Source organism: Cervus canadensis, chromosome 12, assembly GCF_019320065.1.
Source record: "Cervus canadensis isolate Bull #8, Minnesota chromosome 12, ASM1932006v1, whole genome shotgun sequence".
NCBI lineage: Eukaryota > Metazoa > Chordata > Mammalia > Artiodactyla > Cervidae > Cervus > Cervus canadensis.
Genome location: NC_057397.1, coordinates 22942011 through 22966651, shown reverse-complemented (window position 1 = coordinate 22966651; position 24641 = coordinate 22942011).

The window sequence follows — 24641 nt, the reverse complement described above, 5'->3', positions numbered from 1 at the left end:
CACCAGGATCCTCCCAGGACCACATACTTGTGTCACAAGCTTGGGGATATCATAACCGGCAGATACAGTGATGAGGAGGAGCCAGCGCAGCAGGTGACATAACTGACCAGTGAATGCGCTCCTCTTGCAGGCCTGGGTCTTACTGCAGTTCCCTTGTCCAGTAACTGTCTCTCCACAGTCACGTGAACATAAAAAGGTAATAAAACTGTTTTAAAACCACACAGGATTACCTCTCATCTCTAGCAGGGATCTCAAACCTGGTTGCCCTTTCGAATCAAGGAGGGAGCTTCTGGGCTTCCCAGGTGGTACTAGTGGTAAAGAATCTGCTTGCCAATGCAGAAGACTAAGAGTTCCAGGTTCAATCTCTGGGTCAGGAAGATCCCCTGGAGGAAGGCACGGCAACCGACTCCAGTATTCTTGACTGGAGAATCCTGTGGACAGAGGAGCCTGGTGGGCTACCGTCCATGGGGTTGCAAAGAGTCAGACATGACTGAAGCAACTTGGCATGCATGCAGGGAACCTCTAAAAAAATTAAGTACCCATCCAGGGATCTATTTTTTTTTTGTCTTTTTTCCTGCTGCTGCTACTGCTAAGTCACTTCAGTCGTGTCCTACTCTGTGTGACCCCATCCCTGGGATTCTCCAGGCAAAAACACTGGAGTGGGTTGCCATTTTCTTCTCCAATGCATAAAAGTGAAAAGTGAAAGTGGAGTCGCTCAGTCATGTCTGACTGTTCGTGACCCCGTGGACTGCAGCCTACCAGGCTCCTCCGTCCATGGGATGTTCCAGGCAAGAGTACTGGAGTGGGGTGCCATTGCCTTCTCCGGTCTTTTTTCCTAACAAAACATAAATCATAACTTCTTTAACATCAGCCTGGGCATCAATATTCTAAGGTTCCAGGTGATTCTGTTACACATGGTTGAAAGCTACTGTACATGGTCGGGTGCGTTAGGTTTGCAGAACAATCGCCAAACTATACCTTTCTCATATCCTTCTATTCAATTAAAAATGTCAGTTAATTTTATAAGCAATAGCAAAACAAACAAGCCAGCATCCTACCTAGCCAACATCAGCTATGCATACATGTGTAATGTGCTCGGTCACTCAGTTGTGTCCGACTCTTTGCAACTTCAGGGACTGTAGCCCTCCAGGTTTCTCTGTCTGTGGGATTTCCCAGACAAGAAAACTGGAGTGGGGTTCAATTCCTTCTCCAGGGGATCTTCCCAACCCAAGAATAGAACCCACATCTCCTGCATTAGCAGGCAGAATCTTTGACAACTCACTAAGGTGCTCTCTTTAAATTCTGCAGTACTAGAGCATCAGGTTTTTAATCAGAAAATAATTCTACGATGATATGTAGTATCATCATTTTGGACTCTGGTTAGTTTATTGTATTTTTATATTTGGGTGACACAACAGTCAGGATTCTAACACGATCAGTTATAACCATCTCCCTAACTCTGAACAAAGAAAAAAATGCCCATCAAAGGCATATGGGCTTTTTGCCCCCTCTGTGTAAGGTGAGGGAGGGAGACCCAAGGGTGGTAGCAGTTTAGAGAAGAAAGATGAATTCCAGGAAACTTTTTGGTTTTTTTTTTTAGCCATATTCTCTCTTGTCTTAATTATTTTTACAGGAATCTGGAGACTATTTTACTGGCTAATAGCACTAAATTTCTTTTTTCTTGTAAATCTACTGATTTATTGGCAAATCCTAGAAGATAACCACTGAAGATAAGCTGATCCAACTGTGTAAAGTCCTCGTACCCAGCATGGGAGAATTTTCACCATGGCCGCCTTAAAGCATTTCTATTTCAGCACCACAAAGAAACAGTTGCTAAACAACATGTTTTTTTGTTTGTTTTGTTTTTCTAAGTCCCTTAAGAAAATCTGTGTGGCTTATATTAGCCCATTTTCATCTCATGATATGTGCTCAAAGAGACAAATTTCTATCACAGAAGCACAAATAAATCTCTTCCAGATAAAATTTGATGTCACTTGAGACTTTCAAAATATGAAAACCTAAGCATGTTACGGTTGCTTAGTTGCTAAGTCATGTCCAACTCTTTGTGACCTGTGGACTGCAGCACGCCGGGCTTCCTCGTCCTTCACTATCTCCTGGAGTTTGTCCACTGAGTCAGTGATGCCATCCAACCATTTCATCCTCTGTCACCCTTTCTCCTCCTGCCCTCAATCTTTCCCAGCATGAAAGGTTTTAATTTCAAAATGAGATACCTCACTCACAAAGCAAAAAGAAACTAATTCTCAGAATAAGATAAAATAATAAGTTTTCTTCCAAAGATTCTTTTTTTGTTAGCCCCAGGGGCTCATCAACTGGCCTCTAATGTTGACAGAATGAAACTTCACGTGTGCCGCCCAGTCAGTGCTGTTTGAGGTCTCATTTGCATGAAATTCTAAAGCAGCTATGGGGCGTCCCAGGTGGCTTAGTGGTAAAAAGTCCTGCCAATGCAGGAGATGCGGGACATGCAGGTTCAATCCTTGGGTTAGGAAGATCCCCTGGAAGAGGAAATGGCAGCCCACAACTACCTTATAAGGTAGGCACTGCTTTTAACATCCCCATCTTATAGATGAGGACATCAGGGTTTGAAGAAGTCAATAGACTTTTCAACTAAGGCAATAGTGTAACCACAATTTGTGTGAGCAGCCGTACAGCCCCCAGCAAGACCATAGGTCTCTTAGTCTGTACACAATTAGTAAACAAATTCAGTGCTGTGAACCGTAAAGCCAGGGCACTGGAAGGAATATTTGGAAATTAGCTAGACCTTTCACCTCTCTTGGAGGCCATACATAACATGTCCCGTTCACAGAAAATACTTTCTACTACCTTTGATAAGTGAAAATATCTTCCCTTTAATATTTCTGGGCTATTACTGACTTTTCTATTAGGTTCTGTTTGAAAAAGAACAAAATGAAAAATTATTTCTACTTATGTAAAGATTATATTTATATTATATTTATAAGGATTATGCATTAACATTATGGCTTTCCTGGTGGCTCAGATGGTAAAGACTTGCTTGCAATGCAGGAGACCTGAGTTCGATCCCTGGGTCAGGAAGATCCCCTGGAGAAGGGAATAACAATCCACTCCAATATTCTTGCCTGGGAAATCCTGTGGACAGAAGAGCCTGGTGGGCTGCAGTCCATAAGGTTGTAAAGAGCCAGACATAACTGAGTACACATGCACACTAAAGCAGCTAAAATTTCAAGCTGGTACAGACAGAAGCTCTTCTAGAACCTAACATGCATCCCCCTTAGCTTAGTTCTGTGGTTATGCTCTGAATGATGAGATCCTGTTTCAGATGCCAAGATAACATTTTGAACTTTAAAAAGTACATCTATATCTATATCTATGCTTTAAGGCAGCTGGGGAAGAAGGTTTCCAATGCTGGGCACAACAGCTTTATACAGTTGGGTCAACTTAATTATCTTTAGTGGTTGTCTTCTATGATTTGTCTATAAATCAATAGATTTATAAATATATATATATACTTTAAAACTTTAAAATGTAAATATATATACATATATAAATACATATATTTACTGGCTTTCATTTAGGCAGGCATGGGTGGTCCAAAAATATTATCTTTACAGAAATGCAATCTTCTATCTTCCTCTTTGATTATTCCCTCTTGATTATTATTGTTAGAGAACGATGGGATAAAAAAAATAGTAAGTCCTATTGGCAACTTGACTATTGCCTTCTTGCTAATTCTATCTTCTAAGAGTTAAACTAAATCGAAGGAAACATTGAGAAAAGAATTGCAGACAATTCTATCTTTCAGCAACAGCAACCACCACTATGGAGGTAATGACCAAATAAAATTGCTTTGTGATTTCAGCAAATAAACCAATGAGAGGAGAAATTAAGACACACTCCAAAAAGATATCCACATCTTCTGGGAAGTTTTCTGTATCTATAATCATGTTCTTACAACTTAACAGATGACTACATGTTTTGACCTTTCAAAGATGATAGAAACTTCCTGTTTTGACCCGGATAGAGTAACCCCATTGCTCCAAGCTGCCCCTTACACAATTAAAAAGCCCTGGTCATAAGGCAACAAGCGTAGGATGTTTCTAAAAGGTAGAAAGACAAAAGTGGGGCTGCCTAGGGACACTTGGACTTGAGGAACAACAAAAAGATTCTCCTGGTTTCCTTATTGCTCCCCTCACACTCTTCCAGGTCAGCCATAACTTATACCTTCGCTATTCATCCTTCACCCTCTACCCAAACGATCCCCACAAACCTCATTCTACGAGTCTCTTAAACAAACGTTTCTTCTTTACAGCACCTAACTGTGCTGACACAGTAAAACATTTCTTCTACTATGAGTATTTCATCTTTAGTTCTGACTTCCTTTTGGGAAACTTAAGCACTATGGCTGGAGAAAGCGGTTAGGACTTGGCATGTTGGGGTGGAAATCAACTTGTGTGTGCTTTCATTGTTAGAGGAGCTCTCTGTTGCCTTGGAAACCGCAGTCTATGTGGAAGGAGCAGTATATTCTGTGGGTGAATGATAGAGCAGTCAGGTATGCTCTGTGTAAACACTGTGCATCTGTGTGAAGAAACGTTGGCCAAGCTTTGCTGGCAGTAGGACCAGAACTCGGTTTTGGTATGTCACATGTCTGTTAAAGGATATTTGTAAAATGTTTCTTGGACAAAAAAAAGATTACAAGGAATATAACTCTGTGAGTTTGCCTTTGACTCCATGCCTCCATGCCTCACAGAAAGTAGAGCCAAAAGAAGTAAAGTGGCCCAAACTAAGCCACATACAAGCATACCTCAGAGACATTGTGGATTCAGTTCCAGACCACCTCAATAAAGAGAATAATGCTATAAAGCAAGTCGCACAAAAGTTTTGGCTTCCCAGTGCACATAAAAGTTGTGTTTACACCATACTGTAGTCTACTGAGTGTGCGATAGCATTATTTCTCAAAAAAACAACGTGCATATCTTAATGAAAAAAAAAAAAAAAACTTTCTTACTAGAAAAAAGCAGAGGGATGGAAAAGAGGAAGAAGCTAAAGAGGAGTGTGATTTCAGGTAAACGCCCAGACTCAGCTTGATCCTGCAGAGGAACTCTGGGTGTAAAGGATGCTTCAGAGTCTGTATTGACTGAGGCAAAGGCTTCTGTATTCTGGTACCAGTTGGATGTTAGCTAAGGCTGCCCAGAGTGTGTAAACTTGCAGGCACTTCCCTGCCTCCCAAGTCTTGAAAAGAGCTGTGGATGTTGTGTTAGCAGAAATAGTGCACAGACATGAAGAGTAGGCAGGAAGGTCAAAGAGGCCCCCAGGAATCTAGGCAATGCACTGACAGAGTCTCCTCCACCCATCTGACAGTGGAGACAACTGAAATTCCCAGATACTCCTGTTTGCTTAAAATTCCATGCTGCTGCTCCACTAAAATACCCTGTCCTGTTATCTACCCCCTGTTGTCCACTCGATCAGCCCCTGTCCACGTCCCAAGATGCTTTTCAATTCTCCTTTTGATTTCTTCTTTGGCCCGTTGGCTGTTCAGTAGTATGTGGTTAGTTTTCACATATTTGTGAATTTTTCAGTTTTCATTCTGCTTTTGATTTCTAGTTTCATTACATTGTTGTTAGAAAAGATAATTGGTATGATTTCAGTTTAATTTGTTAAGACTTGTTTTGTGACCTAACATGTCCTGGAGAATATTTAGCATAAGCTTGAAAAAAATGCATAATTCGCTGCTGTCAAATAGAAGTTTCTATCTGTTCAGTCCATTGGTCTTTAATGGCGTTCAAGTCTGCTGTTCCTGTGATGATTTCTGTCTGAAAGTTCTATCCATTGTTGGTAGTGGGGTATTGAGTCTGCTATTACTCTATTGCTGTCTATTTCCCCCTTCAGTTCTATCAATGTTTGCTTTATATATTGGGATGCTTTGATATTGGATACATGTATATTTATAATTGTTATATCTTCCTGATTAATATTTTAAGTATCACATACTATTCTTTCTTGTCTCTTGTGACAGTTTTAGACTTAAAGTACTCCCCTAGAGAGAGAGAAGCTGGGAGCTTGGCTTTTTTCTTACCTACTTGCTTTGCACTGAGCTGTTACCCTGTTTCAATTCCTGGATCAGAAAGACCCACTGGAGAAGGGATAGACTAGCCTCTCCAGTATTCTTGGGCTTCTCTTGTGGCTCAGCTGGTAAAGAATCTGCCTGCAATGCGGGAGACCTGGGTTCGATCCCTGGGTTGGGGAGGGTCCCCCGGAGAAGGGAAAGGCTACTCACTCCAGTATTCTGGCCTGGAGAATATATAGTCCATGGGGTTGCAAAGAGGTGGATATGGCTCAGAGACTTTCACTTTTCACTTGTTGTGGGGGCAGGGGGCTTCCCATATGCGATTAATTAAGAACTTCCAAATAGTCATGTTTTGCTACCTAAAAATATTCTTTAAAAATTCAATACAGTATGACAACATTTGCACCTCTTCAACTGAAAGTAGGATCTTTTCTAGCCTGTAGAAATCCTTGACAAAATGCAGTTAATGCTTGAATTCTTTTCAAATGTGTTGTCCTATGAAGAATGACACTATCTGTACATGCTCCAAAGTTAAAAATTCACTTTCGTGCAGTTAAGTGTTAGGCTAATGTCTTTCAATGGCTCTAAATGAGGGCAGGTAAAAGTATGCATGTGTGTGTTTGTGTGGAGTGTGTATGTGGAATTTCTTGGTTGTCCTGATCACAAGGGAATTTTGTTGGCATTTGGTGAATAAGATTCATATATGGAAAACTGTAAAAAGTTTCTCCAAATGTTACCAGCCTACCGCTTGATAACTACATGCCAAGCGTGTGCATGCTAAGTTGCTTCAGTCTTGTTCAACTCTTTGTGACCCTTTGGACTGTGGCCCATCAGGCTTCTCTAGCCATGGGATTCTCCAAGCAGGAATACTGGAGTGGGTTGCCATGCCCTCCTCAAGGGGGTCTTCCTGACTCAGGGAATGAATTTATGTCTCTTACATCTCCTGCATTGGCAGGTGGGTTCTTTACCACTAGTGTCACCTGGGAAGCCCCACCTCATGCCATCACCCCTTATAAACAGAGCTCTTCGAAGCGGCAGACCAGCCAGCCTGTGATGACGGCAAAGAGTAGAGACCTAATGCAAATAAGGAGCACAGGTGTTGAACTCAAGGATTTAAATAGAAGCCAAATTTTGTCACTAACTGTGATGTGTTATGAGGGACCAAGTCTCTCATTTTCCCTAAATCTCTGTTCCATTAACTACAGTGGGGTCATTAATACAAAGTCAACAGAATCAGGCTGAAGAGTAGATGACATTGTATGTAAGACATATGGTAGGCATTTGAAAAGGTACATGCTTCTTTCCCCTTTTGTTTTTCTGAGAGAATCAGCCTTGTATCATTTTTTCATAAGCCTCTGATCTTGCCCACTTGTCTAAGAATAGGAGAATGGCCCCATTGTTCTCAAAGTACTTCAAGTACTTATCTGCTTGAATACAAAGTGTATTTAATTCACTTGTCTCTGTCCTTTCTGCTGGAAAGCTAATAGTCACTTATTATTGAGAAAAGTAGAAAGCTTTTAGTTCAGATGCACAAACAGTATAGCAAACAGGGAAATCATAGCTATGATGTGGGTAGAAAAAAAAGAACCTTAAATCAGGAAGAAGGCTACTCATGGAAGTGCCTAGAGTTCAGCACTTTCTCAAAATGAAGCACATGATGATGTTTCCTGAGTGATCAAGTAAGGAAAAATATTGGATCACACCCCTTATTCACAGAATTTAGAAAGAAATGATAAAATGAACTTATTTACAAGACAGAAACAGACTCACGAACTTAGAGAATGAATTTATGGTTGCCGGGAGGGAAGGATGGGGGAAGGGATATTTAGGGAATTTGATATGGACATGTACACACTACTGTATTTTAAATGGATAACCAACAAGGACCTACTGTATAGCACAGGGAATTCTGCTCCATGTTATATGGCAACCTGAATAGGAGGGGAGCTTGGGAGAGAATGGATACATGTATATGTATGGTTGAGTTCGTTTTCTGTTCACTTGAAACTATTGCAATATTGTTAATTGGCTATACTCCAATAAAAAATAAAAAGTTTAAAAAAAGAAGAAGAACATCGAACTATAATCTATACACTACATCTAACAATGTAGGGGAAAATGACAACCCTCCCCAGCATTCTTGCCTGGAGTATCCCACAGACAGAGGAGCCTGGCAGGCCACAGCCCATGGGGTCACAAAGAGTCAGGTATGACAGAGAGATGTCTTGTACACAGAGAGAGATGTCTAACAAAGGCGAAGAAACTGTGGAAATTCTTTTTTATGAATCACTTGTTTTTTTAATGAATTCTTGCTATTTGAAGCGCTAAGCATCCATTAATCTGGAGAGTCACCTATGTAAATGAATAATCTCTCAATAGGAACAGATCAAAGCAGCATTTTATTTATTATTTAGCAACAGCAAAAAAAAAAAAAAAGGCAGCAATATCACAGAACTTGTGCATTGCTTCTGTAGTCAATGATTCTATACAATGCATTTACATAGTGAAATACAGCATTGAATGACAAAGTCTAAAATATTGCAGTTAAATCCAATAAATCCAATGAAACCAAATACAAAGAAAAATAAAGATGACTGCTAATCCTAAACATAAAGAAATTACAAATGTGAATAAAAGAATCTGAACCATGACCTCCTCTCTTTCAGAAAAGCAAAGATGAAATGCAAAACACCCCAAAAGATTTGAGCTGGTAGTTCAAAAGAACTGGCTGACCATCAAAGTTTAACCTAGAAAATGAGCTAGGACTATTTCCCCCAGATATCAAGAATACTTGAGGAATATTTCCAAGCAATTTTCCAGGATAAAAGGAAGAAATTATCCCAACAAACTAAAATCCAGCCCAGATGGCCTCACCGCTAAATTCCAACAAATATTTAAAGAAGAATTAATGCCAAACCTTCTCAACCAATTCCAAAAAACCATAAGAGAGGATGCATCCTAACTCATCCTATGAAGTCAATGACCCTGACGCTAAAGCCAGAGGAAGACACCACAAAAAAATGACACTATAGATTGATCTCCCTTACCGATATTGATGTGAAAGTCCTCAACAAATTACTGGCAAACTAAATCCAACAGCATATCAAGAAGATCATATGCCATGACCTATGGGGTTGATCCCAGAAATGCAAAAATAAGAATATTAATCTATGTAATATTAATACAACACATTAATAGAATAAAGAAGCAGATCACACGATCATATCAACTGACACAGAAAAAGCATTTGACAATATCTAAGACCCTTTCACAATATGAACACCCAGAAAACTGGAAATAGAGGAAACTTTTCAACATGATAAAAGGCATTAATTAAACACCCACAGCTAACATTGTACTCAGTGGTGTAAGTATAAAAACTTTCCCTCTAAGATCAAGAACTAGAAAGATGCCCAATTTCACCACTGCTATTCAAAATTCTGCTGAAAGCTCTATCCAGACCAATTAGGAAAGAAAAATTGAAAAAAGGCATCATAATTGGAAAGGAAGAAGTATAGCTATCTCTACTCACAGAAGACATGATCCTATACTCAGAAAATTCAAGAAATTCACAGAAAAAATTACTCAAGCCAATAAATTCAGCAAAATTGCACACTACAAGATCAACTGTGTTTCTATACACCAACAGTGGCCAATCTGAAAAGTATATTGAGAAAACATTTCTATTTACAATAGCATCCAAAAGAATAAAGTACCTAGAATGAATTTAACCAAGAAAATGAAAGACTGATACACAGAAAACTGCAAAACATTGTTAAAAAAAAGTAGACTTAAATATTATGGAAAGACAGCCTGTGTTCATGGACCGGAAAACTTAATATTGTTAAGAGAGCAGTAATACCCAAAGTAATTTAAAGATTCATTGCATTCCTTATCAAAATTCTAATGACCTTTTTTACAGATATGGAAAATCTGATCTTTAGATTCATAGGGAATTACAAGGGGCTTCTCTAGTAGCTCAGATGGTAAAGAATCTGCCTGCAATGCAGGAGACCTGGGGTTTTATCACTAGGTCGGGAAGATCCCCTGGAAGAGGGCATGACAATTCATTCCAAAATTCTTGCTAAGAGAATCCCACAGACAGAGGGGCCTGGTGGGCTACAGTCCATGGAGTTGTGAAGAGTCGGACCTGGCTGAAGTGACTGAGCATGCATGCACTGAATAGGCAAAACAACATTGAAAAAGAACTACAAATTTGAAGGACTCAAACGTCACAGTTTCGAACTTACTACAAAGTACAATCATTGAGGGAGTAGTAAAAGATATATAGGTCAGAGGAATGGGATTTTGAGTCAAGAAATAAATCTATACCTCTTATATTCAACTGATTTTTGACAAAAGTGCCAAGACTACTCCATGGGGAAAGAATAGACTTTTCAACGAATGGTGTTAAGACAACTGTGTATTCACATGCAAAAGACTGAACACCTACCGTGCACTGTGTATAAAAGTTAACTGTATACACATTTAACTTTGTATAAATGAGTCAATGACTTAAATATAAAGGCTAAGACCATACATGGTGCAGTGGTAAAGAATCTTCCTGCCAATGCAGAAGTTGCAAAAGATGCAAGTTCAATCTCTGAATCAGGAAGATCCCCTGGAGTAGGAAATGGCAACCCACTCCAGTATTCTTGCCTGGGAAATCCCATGGACAGAGGAGCCTGGCAGGCTACAATCCACTGAGTCACAAAGATTTGAACATGACTGAACATGCAGCACACAAGACCATAAAACATGGAAGAAAATATAGGAGTCAATCATTATGAACATAGCTTTGGCAAGGGTTTTTTGGGCATGCTACCAAAAACACACACAAGAAAAGAATAATCACATAAATTGGACTTCATCAAATTTTGGTACATCAAAAAATACAATCAAGAAAATGAAAAGACAACCTATAGAGTGGGGGAAAATTATGTATCTAAAAAGCCTAATACCCAGAATATAAAACGAACTCTTACAACTCAAGAACAAAAGACCAAACTCAATTTAAAAATGAGCAGAGTTTGAATAGGTATTCTCCAGGGAAGCTATAAATGAACCACAGGCACATGAAAAGATACTCAATATTATTAGTCATTAGGGAAATGCAAATCAAAGCCACAATGAGATACCACCTCATATCCACTAACATGGCTAATTTCTTAATCAGAAAATATAAGAGTAGCAAAGATATGAAGAACTTGAAATTCTTGTATTTCAATGGTGGAAATATAAACTGGTTCAGCTGCTGTGAAAAATAATTTGGCATTTTCTCAAATGATTAAACATAGAATTACCATATGACACAGTTATAAGTATACACAGTCTTAAGTATATATCAACACAAATGAAAACAAGTACTCAAATACATGTACATGCATGTTCATAGAGGCACTATTGCCATAGGCAAATGCCCATCAACAGATGAGCAAATAAACTGTATTATATACAGATGGTGGAATATTATTCAGCCATCTTTTCATTAAAAGTTCTCTTGGTATCTCTAATTTTCTTGAAGGGATCTCTAGTCTTTCCCATTCTATCATTTTCCTCTGTTTTTTTGTTTGTTTGTTTTTTATTGATCACTGAGGAATGCTTTCTTATCTCTCCTTGCTATTCTTTGGAACTCTGCAATTAGATGGAAATATCTTTCCTTTTCTCCTTTGCCTTTCACTTCTCTTCTTTTCTCAGCTTTTGTAAGGCCTCCTCAGACAACCATATTGCCTTTTTGCATTTCTTTTTCTTGGGGATGGTCTTGATCCCTGCCTCCCATACAATGTCACAAACCTTCGTCATAGTTCTTCAGGCACTCTATCGGATCTAATCCCTTGAATCTATTTGTCATTTCCACTGTATAATCATAAAGGATTTGATTTAGATCATACCTGAATGGTCTAGTAGTTTTCCCAGCTTTCTTCAATTTAAGTCTGAATTTTGCAATAGGGAATTCATGATCAGAGCCACAGTTAGCTCCTGGTCTTGTTTCTGCTGACTCTATGGAGCTGCTCCATCTTTGGCTGCAAAGAATATAATCAATCTGATTTCTGTATTGACCATCTGGTGATGTTCATGTGTAGTCATCTCTTGTGTTGTTGGAAGAGGGTGTTTGTCATGACCAATGTGTTTTCTTAGCAAAATTCTGTTAGCCTTTGCCTTGCTTCATTTAGTACTCAAGGCCAAACTTGCCTGTTATTACAGGTATCTCTTGACTTCCTACTTTTGCTTTCCAATCCTCTATGATGAAAAGGACATCTTTTTATGGTGTTAGTTCTAGAAGGTCTTGTAGGTCATCACAGAATCAATCAACTTCAGCTTCTTAGGCATTAGTGGTTGGGGAATAGACTTGGACTACTATGATGTTGAATGGTTTGCCTTGGAAATGAGCAGAGATCATGCTGTCATTTTTGAGATTGCACCCAAGTACAGCATTTCAGACTCTTCACTGCATTTCATGCAAAGATGGGCACAATAAAAGACAAAGACGGTGTGGAAATAACAGAAGCAAAAGATACTAAGAAGAGATGGCAAGAACACACAGAACTATACAAAAAAGATCTTAATGACCCAGGCGACCATCATGGTGTGATAACTCGCTTAGAGCCAGACATCCTGGAATGTAAAGTCAAGTAGGCCTTAGGAAGCATCACTATGAACAAAGTTAGTGGAGGTGATGGAATTCCAGCTGAACTATTTCAAATCCTAAATGATGATGGTGTGAAAGTGCTGCGCTCAATATGCCACTGAATTTGGAAAACTCAGCAGTGGCCACAGGACTGGAAAAGGACAATTTTCATTCCAATCCCTAAGAAAGGCAATGTCAAAGAATGCTCAAACTACTGCAAAATTGCACTCATCTCACACACTAGCAAAATAATGCTTAAAATTCTCCAAGCCAGGCTTCAACGGTATGTGAACTATGAACTTCTAGATGTTCAAGCTGGATTTAGAAAAGGCAGAGGAACCAGAGATCAAATTGTCAACATCCATTGGATCATAGAAAGAGCAAGAGAATCCCAGAAAAAACATCTACTTCTGCTTCTACTTGACTATGCTAAAGCCTTTGACTGTGTGGATCACAACAAACTGTGGAAAATTCTTCAAGAGATGGGAATACCAGACCACCTTACCTGCCTCCTGAGAAATCTGTGTGCAGGTCAAGAAGCAACAGTTAGAACCTGACATAGAGCAATGGACTGGTTCCAAATTGGGAAAGGAGTACGTCAAGGCTGTATATTGTCTCCCTGCTTATTTAACTTATATGCAAAGTACATCATGAAAACATCAGGCTGAATGAATCACAAGCTGGAATCAAGATTGCTGGGAGAAATATCAATAACCTCAGATACACAGATAACACCACCCTTATGGCAGAAAGCGAAGAAGAACTAAAGAGCCTCTTGATGAAGGTAAAAGAGGAGAGTGAAAAAGTTGTCCTAAAACTCAACATTCAGAAAACTAAGATCATGACATCTGGTCTCATCACTTCATGGCAAATAGATGGGAAAACAAGGGAAACAGTGAGAGACTTTTGGGGGCTCCAAAATCGCTGCAGATGGTGACTGCAGCCATAAAATTAAGAGACACTTGCTCCTTGGAAGAAAAGCTATGACCAACCTAGACAGCATAGTAAAAAGCAGAGACATTATTTTGCCAACAAAGGTCCATCTAGTCAAAGCTATGGTTTTTCTAGTACTCATGTATGGATGTGAAGGTTGGACTATAAAGAAAGCTGAGCACTGAAGAATTGATGCTTTTGAACTGTGATGTTGGAGAAGACTCTTGAGAGTCCCTTGGACTGCATGGAGATCCAACCAGTCCATCCTAAAGGAGATTAGTCCTGAATATTCATTGGAAAGACTAATGCTGAAGCTGAAGCTCCAATACTTTGGCCACCTGATGTGAAGAATTGACTCACTGGAAAAGACCCTGATTCTGGGAAAGATTAAAGGCAGGAGGAAAAGGGGACAACAGGGGATGAGATGATTGGATGGCATCATTGACTCGATGGGCATGAGTTTGAGCAAGGTCCAGAAGTTGGCGATGGACAAGGAAGCCTGGCATGCTGCAGTCCATGGGGTCACAAAGAGTTGAACATGACTAAGCAACTAAACTGAACTGAACTGAACTATTCAGCCATAAAAAGGAATTTATTACCAATACATACTACAACATGAATGAATCTCAAAAACATTATGCTCGGTGAAAGAAGCGAGTCACAAAAGCTCACAAATGGCAAGACTCCACTTATATTAAACACCCAAAATCAGCAAATTCATTGAGACAGAAAGCACATTAGTGATTTTGAAGTGCTGGGGAGACTGGTATTGGGGAGTGACTGTTTAATGGATATGGATTTTCCTTTTGGGGTGATTAAAATGTTTTGATCTAGATAGACCTGCTGGTTGTACAACACTGTGCAAATACTAAATACTAGTGAATTTCTCACTTTAAAAATGGCTAGTTGGGACTTCCCTGGTGGTCCAGTGGTTAAGACTCCAGGCTTCCAATGGAGGGGGTGTGGGTTCAATCCCTAGTCAGGGAACTAAGATTTCACCTGCTGTGCCGTGGGGCCAAAAAAAGTTTCATGTGAATTTCACCTTATTTTAAAAAAGTACGCTTGTGTTTGATTATTGTAACAAAGTACCATAACCCCATGAGGGTTAAGGAAATGCAAAAAGAAAGATTCCCTACCTTTAGTAGTTTTAATTCAATAATTCCAGACTGAAAAATCTCAGCTCTGGAAAGAATTTCAGCATCTGTTTACCAGCCCACCCACCCAGCGCTCCAATTCCTGCTACCGAATCTTCCACTTGGCTCGCTCAGTCCCCTCTTTGACTCGGGCAGAGGCTCACTCCCCTGAGGGAGACTGTTTCTTTTCCTGAATAGTTCTATTGGAAATTTCCATCATGTAATCAGCTGAAATAGGCCTCCTCGTGTGACAAATAGAAGAAATAATGAACTTCATCTCAAGATAGAAGGAGGGTCAGCCTTGCAACCTCCTGGGATGGCTCTCACGACACATTTATACAAGAAGTCTAACTGTGTCTGTTATTCAAAAACAAGTTCACATTCAAATAAAATCACCCTGATTTCCCTTTTTTGTCAGAGTTCAAACAGACTGCACACATTCAGATCAACCCACCCAGGGATGCTGTACATGATAATTAATATATTTTTAAGCTTACATTCTCAACAGTTGCTCTGAGATTTCTGACTTGGAAACCCACTAGAGGCATCACCTTGGATCAAAGATGAGACTGGGAAAATAGAGGCTTGAACTTTGAGTACAACATTGTCATGTGAGCTATAAAGTTAAGAGAGCCAGCATTCCAGATAAAACAGTAGTGATGAAATTAACCATAAGACCTATGCTAACACAGATCTTTGCACTTATGCAAACGCACAAGCATGCTCTGTTAAATGCTATGCACATGCTATTAGTATTTCACTTAATCCTCTCAACAATCTCATGAGGTAGGTACTATAGTGCTCCCATTAGACAGAGGGGAAAATTGAGGTAGAGTTAGATTAGAATTTATGCAAGGTCACACACTTGTAAATAGTAAATAGTGAATAGAGTGAATAAATAGTGAATAAAGAAGAGAGTAAATAGTGAATGGTGTGTGACGCATGCTTGCAAGTGAAGACTTCACCACTGTGATGCTCTGTCTGGAGATTGAAAAACCCTTGTCTAAGTGTTGCCATGTGCTGTTTGCCTTCAGTAAAATCACTCGATTTGTCTCTTTGCACCTTCCTTTCCCTTCTTCCTTCTGCACCCTCCCCTCTCTTCTCTTCCTCTTCATTACCTACTCTCCTTCCTCCCTCTCTTACTTCTACTTTTTCTCTAAAACAATAGAATTGCACTAGATTATAGGTTTGGTCCAACTTTCCTTGTATGTTCTGTGAATCTACACTCAGTACAAGTAATAGGTATGGGGCAAGTGTCCCTGAAATTATTCTTGGAGACTTTCTTTCACAGGATGAAAGTCATTTATTTAAACTGAACTCAAAATGGTTTGCTGGTTTCAGGGGAAGAGAAATGTAAAACTTCAGGAACGTGAACCATATTGGACTTTTGCTGATAAGTGATTCAGTTACTTTCCTATATGAAGACAAAACAAATGCATAAATTGCCAGGAAACAATATGCTCTTGTTATTTTGGAAGGTTCATGTTTTAATTTAATCTTAAGTAAGTTCTGTTATTGATATTGTCGGTATTCAGTTCCATTGCTTAGTCCCTTCTCAGTGGCTGTTACTGAATATTTTTGCCTTTTTGGCACAATTGTCCATCAAACAAAATAAGCACCACCTGATCAGAGCTCCTGGGGAGGGGCTGAGTCTTCCATTTCTCTTTCACTTCTAATAACCACCATTCTCCTTGAATACCTATAGAGATGAGCCTTAAAATAAACATTATTCCAGATTTCTCCATGAACTATAATTACATTTCAAAATGAAAAATCACATTTTCCATTTGGAAATTATAATTGCCTTTGCTAAGATGTGAATAAATGATCAAAATACAGCTGTTTCTAAAAGCTTGTAAATGTCTTTTCATGCATTTCTGTAGCTGCACTTTTTCCCCCATGTAACACAATTTTCAGGCACTTATCTTCAGTGTCCACAATCACCTTACATTGACACAGACATAAATTCATCTGATTTATTTGCAAGTAGAAGGCACACATGCCTTTCATAAAGTTCGTCTGCAATAATTGGCTAGTAGTGGTGCATCAAAAAATCTGCATGCATAGTTAAAACTATAAAAATAAATTCCTGATGATATTCTAAAGCAAAAGCATGAAATGAATTGTCTGGAACTGCTGAATGAAGTTGAACACTAGAAGAAAAACTGTGTATATCTAGCAAATGCAGAGGACTAAAGGAGAGAATTCCAGACTTTTTAAACATCACCTTCAAGTTGTCATTGGAGCATTTCCCAATGCTTAATTATGTACAGTGTTGTGCAAAGAATCAAACCAGAAATTACATACAGCTGCTAGAACATGATAGGTGTGAATAGCGGGGTGAAGGTTTAATCATAGAGGCACTAGGAAGACATTTTTATCTCTTCAAAATAATACTCTTAGAAAACACTGGAGCAGCTATTGCTTATGCAATGTAGTATAAAGTTATTTCAGTATTTATTAAATGAATGAGACAAAAATATAAAAAACTCAATTTCTTCTTTCTCAAATGTAATAAAAAAAACCTTTTAGGCTGGTTTGAAATTCAAATTAGACATAGTTGCTTTTCAAACGTTTTGTAAATTATAACATGTCATGATAAATGCAGGAATTCCTAAGATACTGGATTACACACAATTTTATAATTCATGTCATATTAGGCATGAAGCAATTGATCAAAACTTTAAGGCACTATTATTAGTAATTTCACTCAAAATCAAGCTGGTGAAACACACAGAAGATCCATTTACAGCCCCCACCCCAAGCGTTCTTGGCAAATGGACTTTGAGGGACCTCCCTTCCCACCACCCTGTTTAGTCATGATGCTGTTTCTGAGTTGGCAAAGACAGCTGTGTTACTCCTCTTAGAAAATTCTAAAGTTCTACTTACGCTTGCTCTCATATCAGCCTGTGAGAGATAGGATGTACATTGCTACCTGTAACACACACGAGTAGGCTGAAGCTAAGGACAGCTGGGAAGCATACCCTAACCCTAACCCTAACCCTAACTGCCCAAAACACATCACTGTCAGTATGAAGTGGGGGGATCTGAGATCCCCTGGGAACCCTTGTACTCACTTGGACAACCTACAGTCCTCCTGGTTCTCTAACATCTTCAAGTCCTGCTTTCGAACTCCATTCCTTTAATGTAAAACTTTGGCTCTGTGCAATCAAATTGGACAGGATATTATTATCACTTTCACCTAGGTAAATTTCAGTTATTTTCTAGTGATCATTTTTTTTAAGGTAATAAGACAGCATTTCTTTATTTAAAAAGTATCCTGTAATCTAGGCATTTCAGGGATACTAGTTGATTTTTTTTATCCCTTTTAATAAAGACAGAGCTTTTACATGTAGCCATATCAGCACATTTATTTCAAGCTCTGGATGTTCCTTTCTTTTCTCTTTGTTGTAAACACTTCTGGGAGAATTAATGTGGCACTTCTTAGGGAAAGTTCAGGCTATCCCCATTTTGTTGTTGTTTTTGAAATGCTGCTTCCGATTGAGTGGACGTAGATGCTGGGAAAGGCTCTCATTTTCCTTAATGCGTAGGTCCCTGACTCAGAGCTTCTTGAAGACCTTCTGCTCAACCTCCAAAAATGTTTGCATTTATTCCCCTTCACCTTGATTCCTGACTAGGTTAGACTCAGAGTACAGATGGCTGCCCTGTGGGTTTTTTTTTTTTTTTTTTTTTTTTTTTTTTTTGGAGGCTAATTACTTTACAGTATTGTAGTGGGTTTTGTCATACATTGACATGAATCAGCCATGGAGTTACATGTATTCCCCATCCCGATCCCCCCTCCCACCTCCCTCTCCACCCGATTCCTCTGGTCTTCCCAGTGCACCAGGCCCGAGCACTTGTCTCATGCATCCCACCTGGGCTGGTGATCTGTTTCACTATAGATAATATACATATTTCAGTGCTGTTCTCTCGAAACATCCCACCCTCGCCTTCTCCCACAGAGTCCAAAAGTCTGTTCTGTACATCTGTGTCTCTTTTTCTGTTTTGCATATAGGGTGATCATTACCATCTTTCTAAATTCCATATATATGTGTTAGTATGCTGTAATGTTCTTTATCTTTCTGGCTTACTTCACTCTGTATAATGGGCTCCAGTTTCATCCATCTCATTAGAACTGATTCAAATGAATTCTTTTTAATGGCTGAGTAATATTCCATGGTGTATGTGTACCACAGCTTCCTTATCCATTCGTCTGCTGATGGGCATCTAGGTTGCTTCCATGTCCTGGCTATTATAAACAGTGCTGCGATGAACATTGGGGTGCACGTGTCTCTTTCAGATCTGGTTTCCTCGGTGTGTATGCCCAGCAGTGGGATTGCTGGGTCATATGGCAGTTCTATTTCCAGTTTTTTAAGGAATCTCCACACTGTTCTCCATAGTGGCTGTACTAGTTTGCATTCCCACCAACAGTGTAAGAGGGTTCCCTTTTCTCCACACCCTCTCCAGCATTTATTGCTTGTAGACTTTTGGATAGCAGCCATCCTGACTGGCGTGTAATGGTACCTCATTGTGGTTTTGATTTGCATTTCTCTGATAATGAGTGATGTTGAGCATCTTTTCATGTGTTTGTTAGCCATCTGTATGTCTTCTTTGGAGAAATGTCTGTTTAGTTCTTTGGCCCATTTTTTGATTGGGTCATTTATTTTTCTGGAATTGAGCTGCAGGAGTTGCTTGTATATTTTTGAGATTAATCCTTTTGTCTGTTTCTTCATTTGCTATTATTTTCTCCCAATCTGAGGGCTGTCTTTTCACCTTGCTTATAGTTTCCTTTGTTGTGCAAAAGCTTTTAAGTTTCATTAGGTCCCATTTGTTTATTTTTGCTTTTATTTCCAATATTCTGGGAGGTGGGTCATAGAGGATCCTGCTGTGATTTATGTCGGAGAGTGTTTTGCCTATGTTCTCCTCTAGGAGTTTTATAGTTTCTGGTCTTACATTTAGATCTTTAATCTATTTTGAGTTTATTTTTGTGTATGGTGTTAGAAAGTGTTCTAGTTTCATTCTTTTACAAGTGGTTGACCAGTTTTCCCAGCACCACTTGTTAAAGAGGTTGTCTTTTTTCCATTGTATATCCTTGCCTCCTTTGTCAAAGATAAGGTGTCCATAGGTTCGTGGATTTATCTCTGGGCTTTCTATTCTGTTCCATTGATCTATATTTCTGTCTTTGTGCCAGTACCATACTGTCTTGATGACTGTGGCTTTGTAGTAGAGCCTGAAGTCAGGCAGGTTGATTCCTCCAGTTCCATTCTTCTTTCTCAAGATTACTTTGACTATTCGAGGTTTTTTGTATTTCCATATAAAATGTGAAATTATTTGTTCTAGTTCTGTGAAAAATACCGCTGGTAGCTTGATAGGTCTAGTGATCACTTTTTAAAGAAAAGAAAAAGAAGAGACAAGAGTCATGAGAGATGTGGTCTGGAGGAGACTCTTGAGACTCTCCCAGGTTCAGCTGGTCAATTCTTGAAGTGAAATATTGCAGACACTGCTAACCCGGAGCCATAGACAGCTGTGTCTAAATAGAGACACAGTTATGTGGATGCACATATTCAGGACATACAAATGGGAAACAAATTGAAACCATGGTACAAGAAGCAGTATGAACTGCACGTAAGATATGTGTTGATATAAATGGAGCAGAGGATCCTCTATGTTTTAAAACATCAAGGTTGTCTACTGTTCTTTGAAAGGAAAAGAAATTACAATGATCAAAGTGTTTACATGTATTTAAAAAAAAAGCAAAAACATTGTCAATTCTAAAGGAAATCAGTCCTGAATATTCATTGGAAGGACTGATGCTGAAGCTGAAGCTCCAGTACTTTGGCCACCTGATGAGACGAACTGACTCACTTGAAGAGACCCTGATTCTGGGAAAGATTGAAGGCAGGAGGAAAAGGGGACAACAGAGGATGAGATGGTTGGATGGCATCATCAACTCGATGGACATGACTTTGAGCAAGCTGCAGGAGTTGGTGATGGACAGGGAAGCTTGGCGTGCTGCAGTCCATGAGGTCGCAAAGAGTTGGACACGAATGAGCGACTTAACTGAATTGAATTGAAAGAAACACTGAAGGAGGTACATTGAAACTGAAAGTCATAGATTCCAACTGCGTAATAGATAAATCTAAGCCTCTACAAAGAAGCCCATGAAGAACTAGGACCTCCAGGGACATATGCTAAGTCATGGCCTTGACAATTCATTCAAAAATTATAAGTAAATGTCTTTTCTCTGCATAAAATCAAAATAAAGTATGTAAGATATATGTGTGGGGATATTTAATTCTTTATCTCGGCCTGATTTTCTATTTCTCCTTTCTACTCGGAAAGGAGAAAAGAGAACCAGGCTTTTCTTTTTTAGAAGGCTTCCAGAAAAAAAGAATTATCAGAATTATCAGCTTTTTGCAGGCAAAAAGCTTATAGGAAGGTTTTCAGAAGATGAATATGCTGAGACTGTTGAGGATGTACTAGTATTTACTGATCCAAGAGTAAGAACTACTTGTTCAGAGCCTGTGTGCTAGGTCACTTCAGTTGTCTCCCACTTTTTGCAACCTTATGGACCTCTCCTCTGTCCATAGGATTCTCCAGGCAAGAATACTGGAGTGAGTTGCCATTTCCTCCTCCAGGGGATCTTCTCAACCCAGGGATTAAACCGGCATTTCTCATGTCTCCTGCATTGGCAGGTGGGTTCAGAACCAGGGAATTAATCAGAATCCAGACCCAAGTGTGTTTGACTCCTACCTAAGCTGAGTCATGCCGCTTATTGGGAAAGAGAAAGTTTACCCAAATTAATGAATTGGATGTTCAATGTGGGGAAACACATTTTCAAAATTCTTTCATTCTTCTCTTTTATCTTGACAATTTCAAGGACATTAGGGTTGTTATAGTGGCATTCTATCTGAAAATGGAACAGAGAGAATAGTTATATAGTCCTGGAAACAGAAAATACAGCAGCTCCACTTAGCCTCAGCAACTCCTGTGTGAACATAACGATTCAGGTGAGTCTTTTGGAACTGGTAGAGATATCACATCAATTGAGACAGCAATTCTATTTTAGAGCTTATGAAGCACTTTTATAAACTGTTGTTGCACTGGAATGCTTCCCATAAGAAACTGTTCAGAATGAAAATGACAACGGGAAGAGCCAGTTCTCATCAGAGTTGATTATTCTGGCAGAAAGAGTATGCAAAATATCTTGGAGGGATGTGCACCATGCTTAATGTGTATCATTTAGTATTCATTTTCTTAAAAATCGCATATAATTGATGAAGCATTTTCCGCATTGGAACACTCTGTTCCCAAACCCTTCTAAACAAAAAGATGCCATTCAGGGTCTAATGTTTTTACCAAATTCATATCTCTTCACTGTGAAGAATGAGTGAGTACAAGGTCAAGGGGATTAGGAGCAGGATGTTGGATATATTTATTTAACCCTCTAACATTTGGAACCATAAAAGCAACATAAAAATATGAGGAAATCCCTGTCAGTTTCTGCCTGGAAAATTGCTGTAATATGAAATGATTAGAGTTTCCCAGAGCAATGGGTCCCTGGTGCTCTTCTTTTGCCTCTCATTTAGTTAGGAAAAAATGTAGTGATACTTCTCTCTGCCAGCAGATAAAAATCCCCATCACCCTCTGATCTGTGTTTCTCCAGAGATCCACATTGTCTTTATTCCCCTAAGTTAATATCAAAGAAAAAGTACTTCTCCCCAGCTTTCTAGGGTCAATGGCCACCACTAATTTATCTGCCTGGTACCTGCATGCCAAGGCTGATGCTGAAGCTGAAGCTGTATTACCTTGGCTACTTGACATGCAGAGCCGACTCATTGGAAAAGACTCTGATGCTGAGAAACATTGAAGGCAACAGGAGAAGGGGGCAGCAGAGAATGAGGTAGTTAAATAGCGTCACTGACTCAATGAACTTGAATCTGAGCAAACTCCAGGAGACACTGGAAGACAGAGGAGCCTGGTGTGCTGCAGTCCACGGGGTTGAAAAGAGTTAGGTATGACTTAGCAACTTGAACAAAAAACCTTCATGGCTTTTTCTTGACATTCCCTTGTTACCTAGCATATAACCATGCAATGCGTGGACCAAAACATGCCACATAGCAGTGTGACCTTGTCCACTGTCAATAGGTTCAGGGGTGGAGACCTGACTGGAGACCACTCAGACTAAAGCTCGAATGCTGTCAGTTCCTTGCTTACCTCCTTGGAGGATCAACGAAATGAAGGGAGGTGATCTGCAGCACGAAAGAGAAGAATGAAGCACCATCTGTTTATTTTCAGTGATGCTGCTGCTCCCTGGATAGCAGAAATGAAGATTCAGAGGAAGCCCACCCATCTCTCTGTCCAGTCACTCCCCATATACACCCAAATTCCTGTCTAAAGATTCCATGAGACTCTCCCATATTTTTGTGTCTTTATATGACACTGCCTTCCTGATTTTGCTGAAGCTACTATATCTTGGAATGCTTCTCTCCTGGCAAACAAAATACCAGGTATTCAAGAAGTTGTTGCATCTGTAACTTCTCTAAGATACACCAGGAACACACACTCTTTGAAGTAGAAGCATTAAAAGAAGGCTTTCATTTCTGTACCAACAAGCACTTTGAAAGTATCTGTCTCAACTGCAACACTGTGAGGAATAATAATAATGAGAGTCAGTGTTTCCTATGAGGTAAGAAGTTCTAAGTCACATAGATTACAGTCATCACCACGTTTAGTCTTCACATGGTGTTTAGATGCTTACAGGAAATCAGCGCTCAGAGCAGTCGAGTGAGATGGACAGAGATGCTTCACCCAGATCTTCATGTGAGAACTTGTCCTAGTAGCTGGAAATGCTGTTGGCAGGCTGTCTTCAGTTATCTGGTATATCTCAGTGTTTGATTCCTCTGCTGCCCATTTCTGCTAGCTCTCTTTCATAACTGTTCATCTCAGAGTTCCCCACAATAAACACCTGAAGGCTAATGTTTATCTCAGAGGCTGCATCCTGAGAAATCCAATCTCCAGTGATTGTATAGTTAAAGTTGGTCCAGCATACAAGGGCAGAGCTGGGGTTTATACTCATCTTTCTGACTCCCAAGCACACACATTTCTCCTCTGTACTAGCCCCAATGTAAACAATGCATGAGAGCAAAAACTTATTGTGATACCACTGAATCATACTATTTAGTTCAAAAGCTTGCTTTGTCAATAGAAACACAGTATTCTCCCCAATTACCCCAGAAAGAAACTCTGAAATTAAAAACAAAACAGTTCTTTAGTTAATAGAAATACCTCTAAATGTATAAAATTTAAAAGCAAAAGTCTGATTCAGAAAGAATTCCCATTGACTGCAAAGGAAATAATTTGTGAAAAGAAATTATGTTCATTATTGCTGCAAAATACATTTATGTGTGATATACTTTTCAATCTCAGTTCCAAGTAAAATGTATACCAGTAGTTTCTCAGAAGCTGTTATCCTATTAATGCTGAAAAATTCGGACCCTAAAACTGGTGAGGAAAAAAAAAAGCAGGAAAGCAGACGAAAATGTCAGAATTTCCCACTCATAATCTTGGCTCTTTTCCTATTAATGGAGACTTCCTATTCAGCTTTTTAGAGTAACTCAACCCAGAAATCACCCACCACCCTATCTTCAACCCTGGGGGTTACTTAGAAATGGCCTTTCTCTATGTACAAAGATAACAGGAAGCCCTTCTCAAAAATTTGACCCAGTTGGAGAAGAAAATAAAATAATTTCAAAGGCTTTTCTGGGTTTTTCTTTCCAACAAAGCAATGGGCATTAAGAAGTTAATGGGTAGGCGGCCTCTAATGAATCCCATTCTTTATCCCCCAGTAGACGTGGAAGGAACAGATCTGGCAGGAGAACAGAGG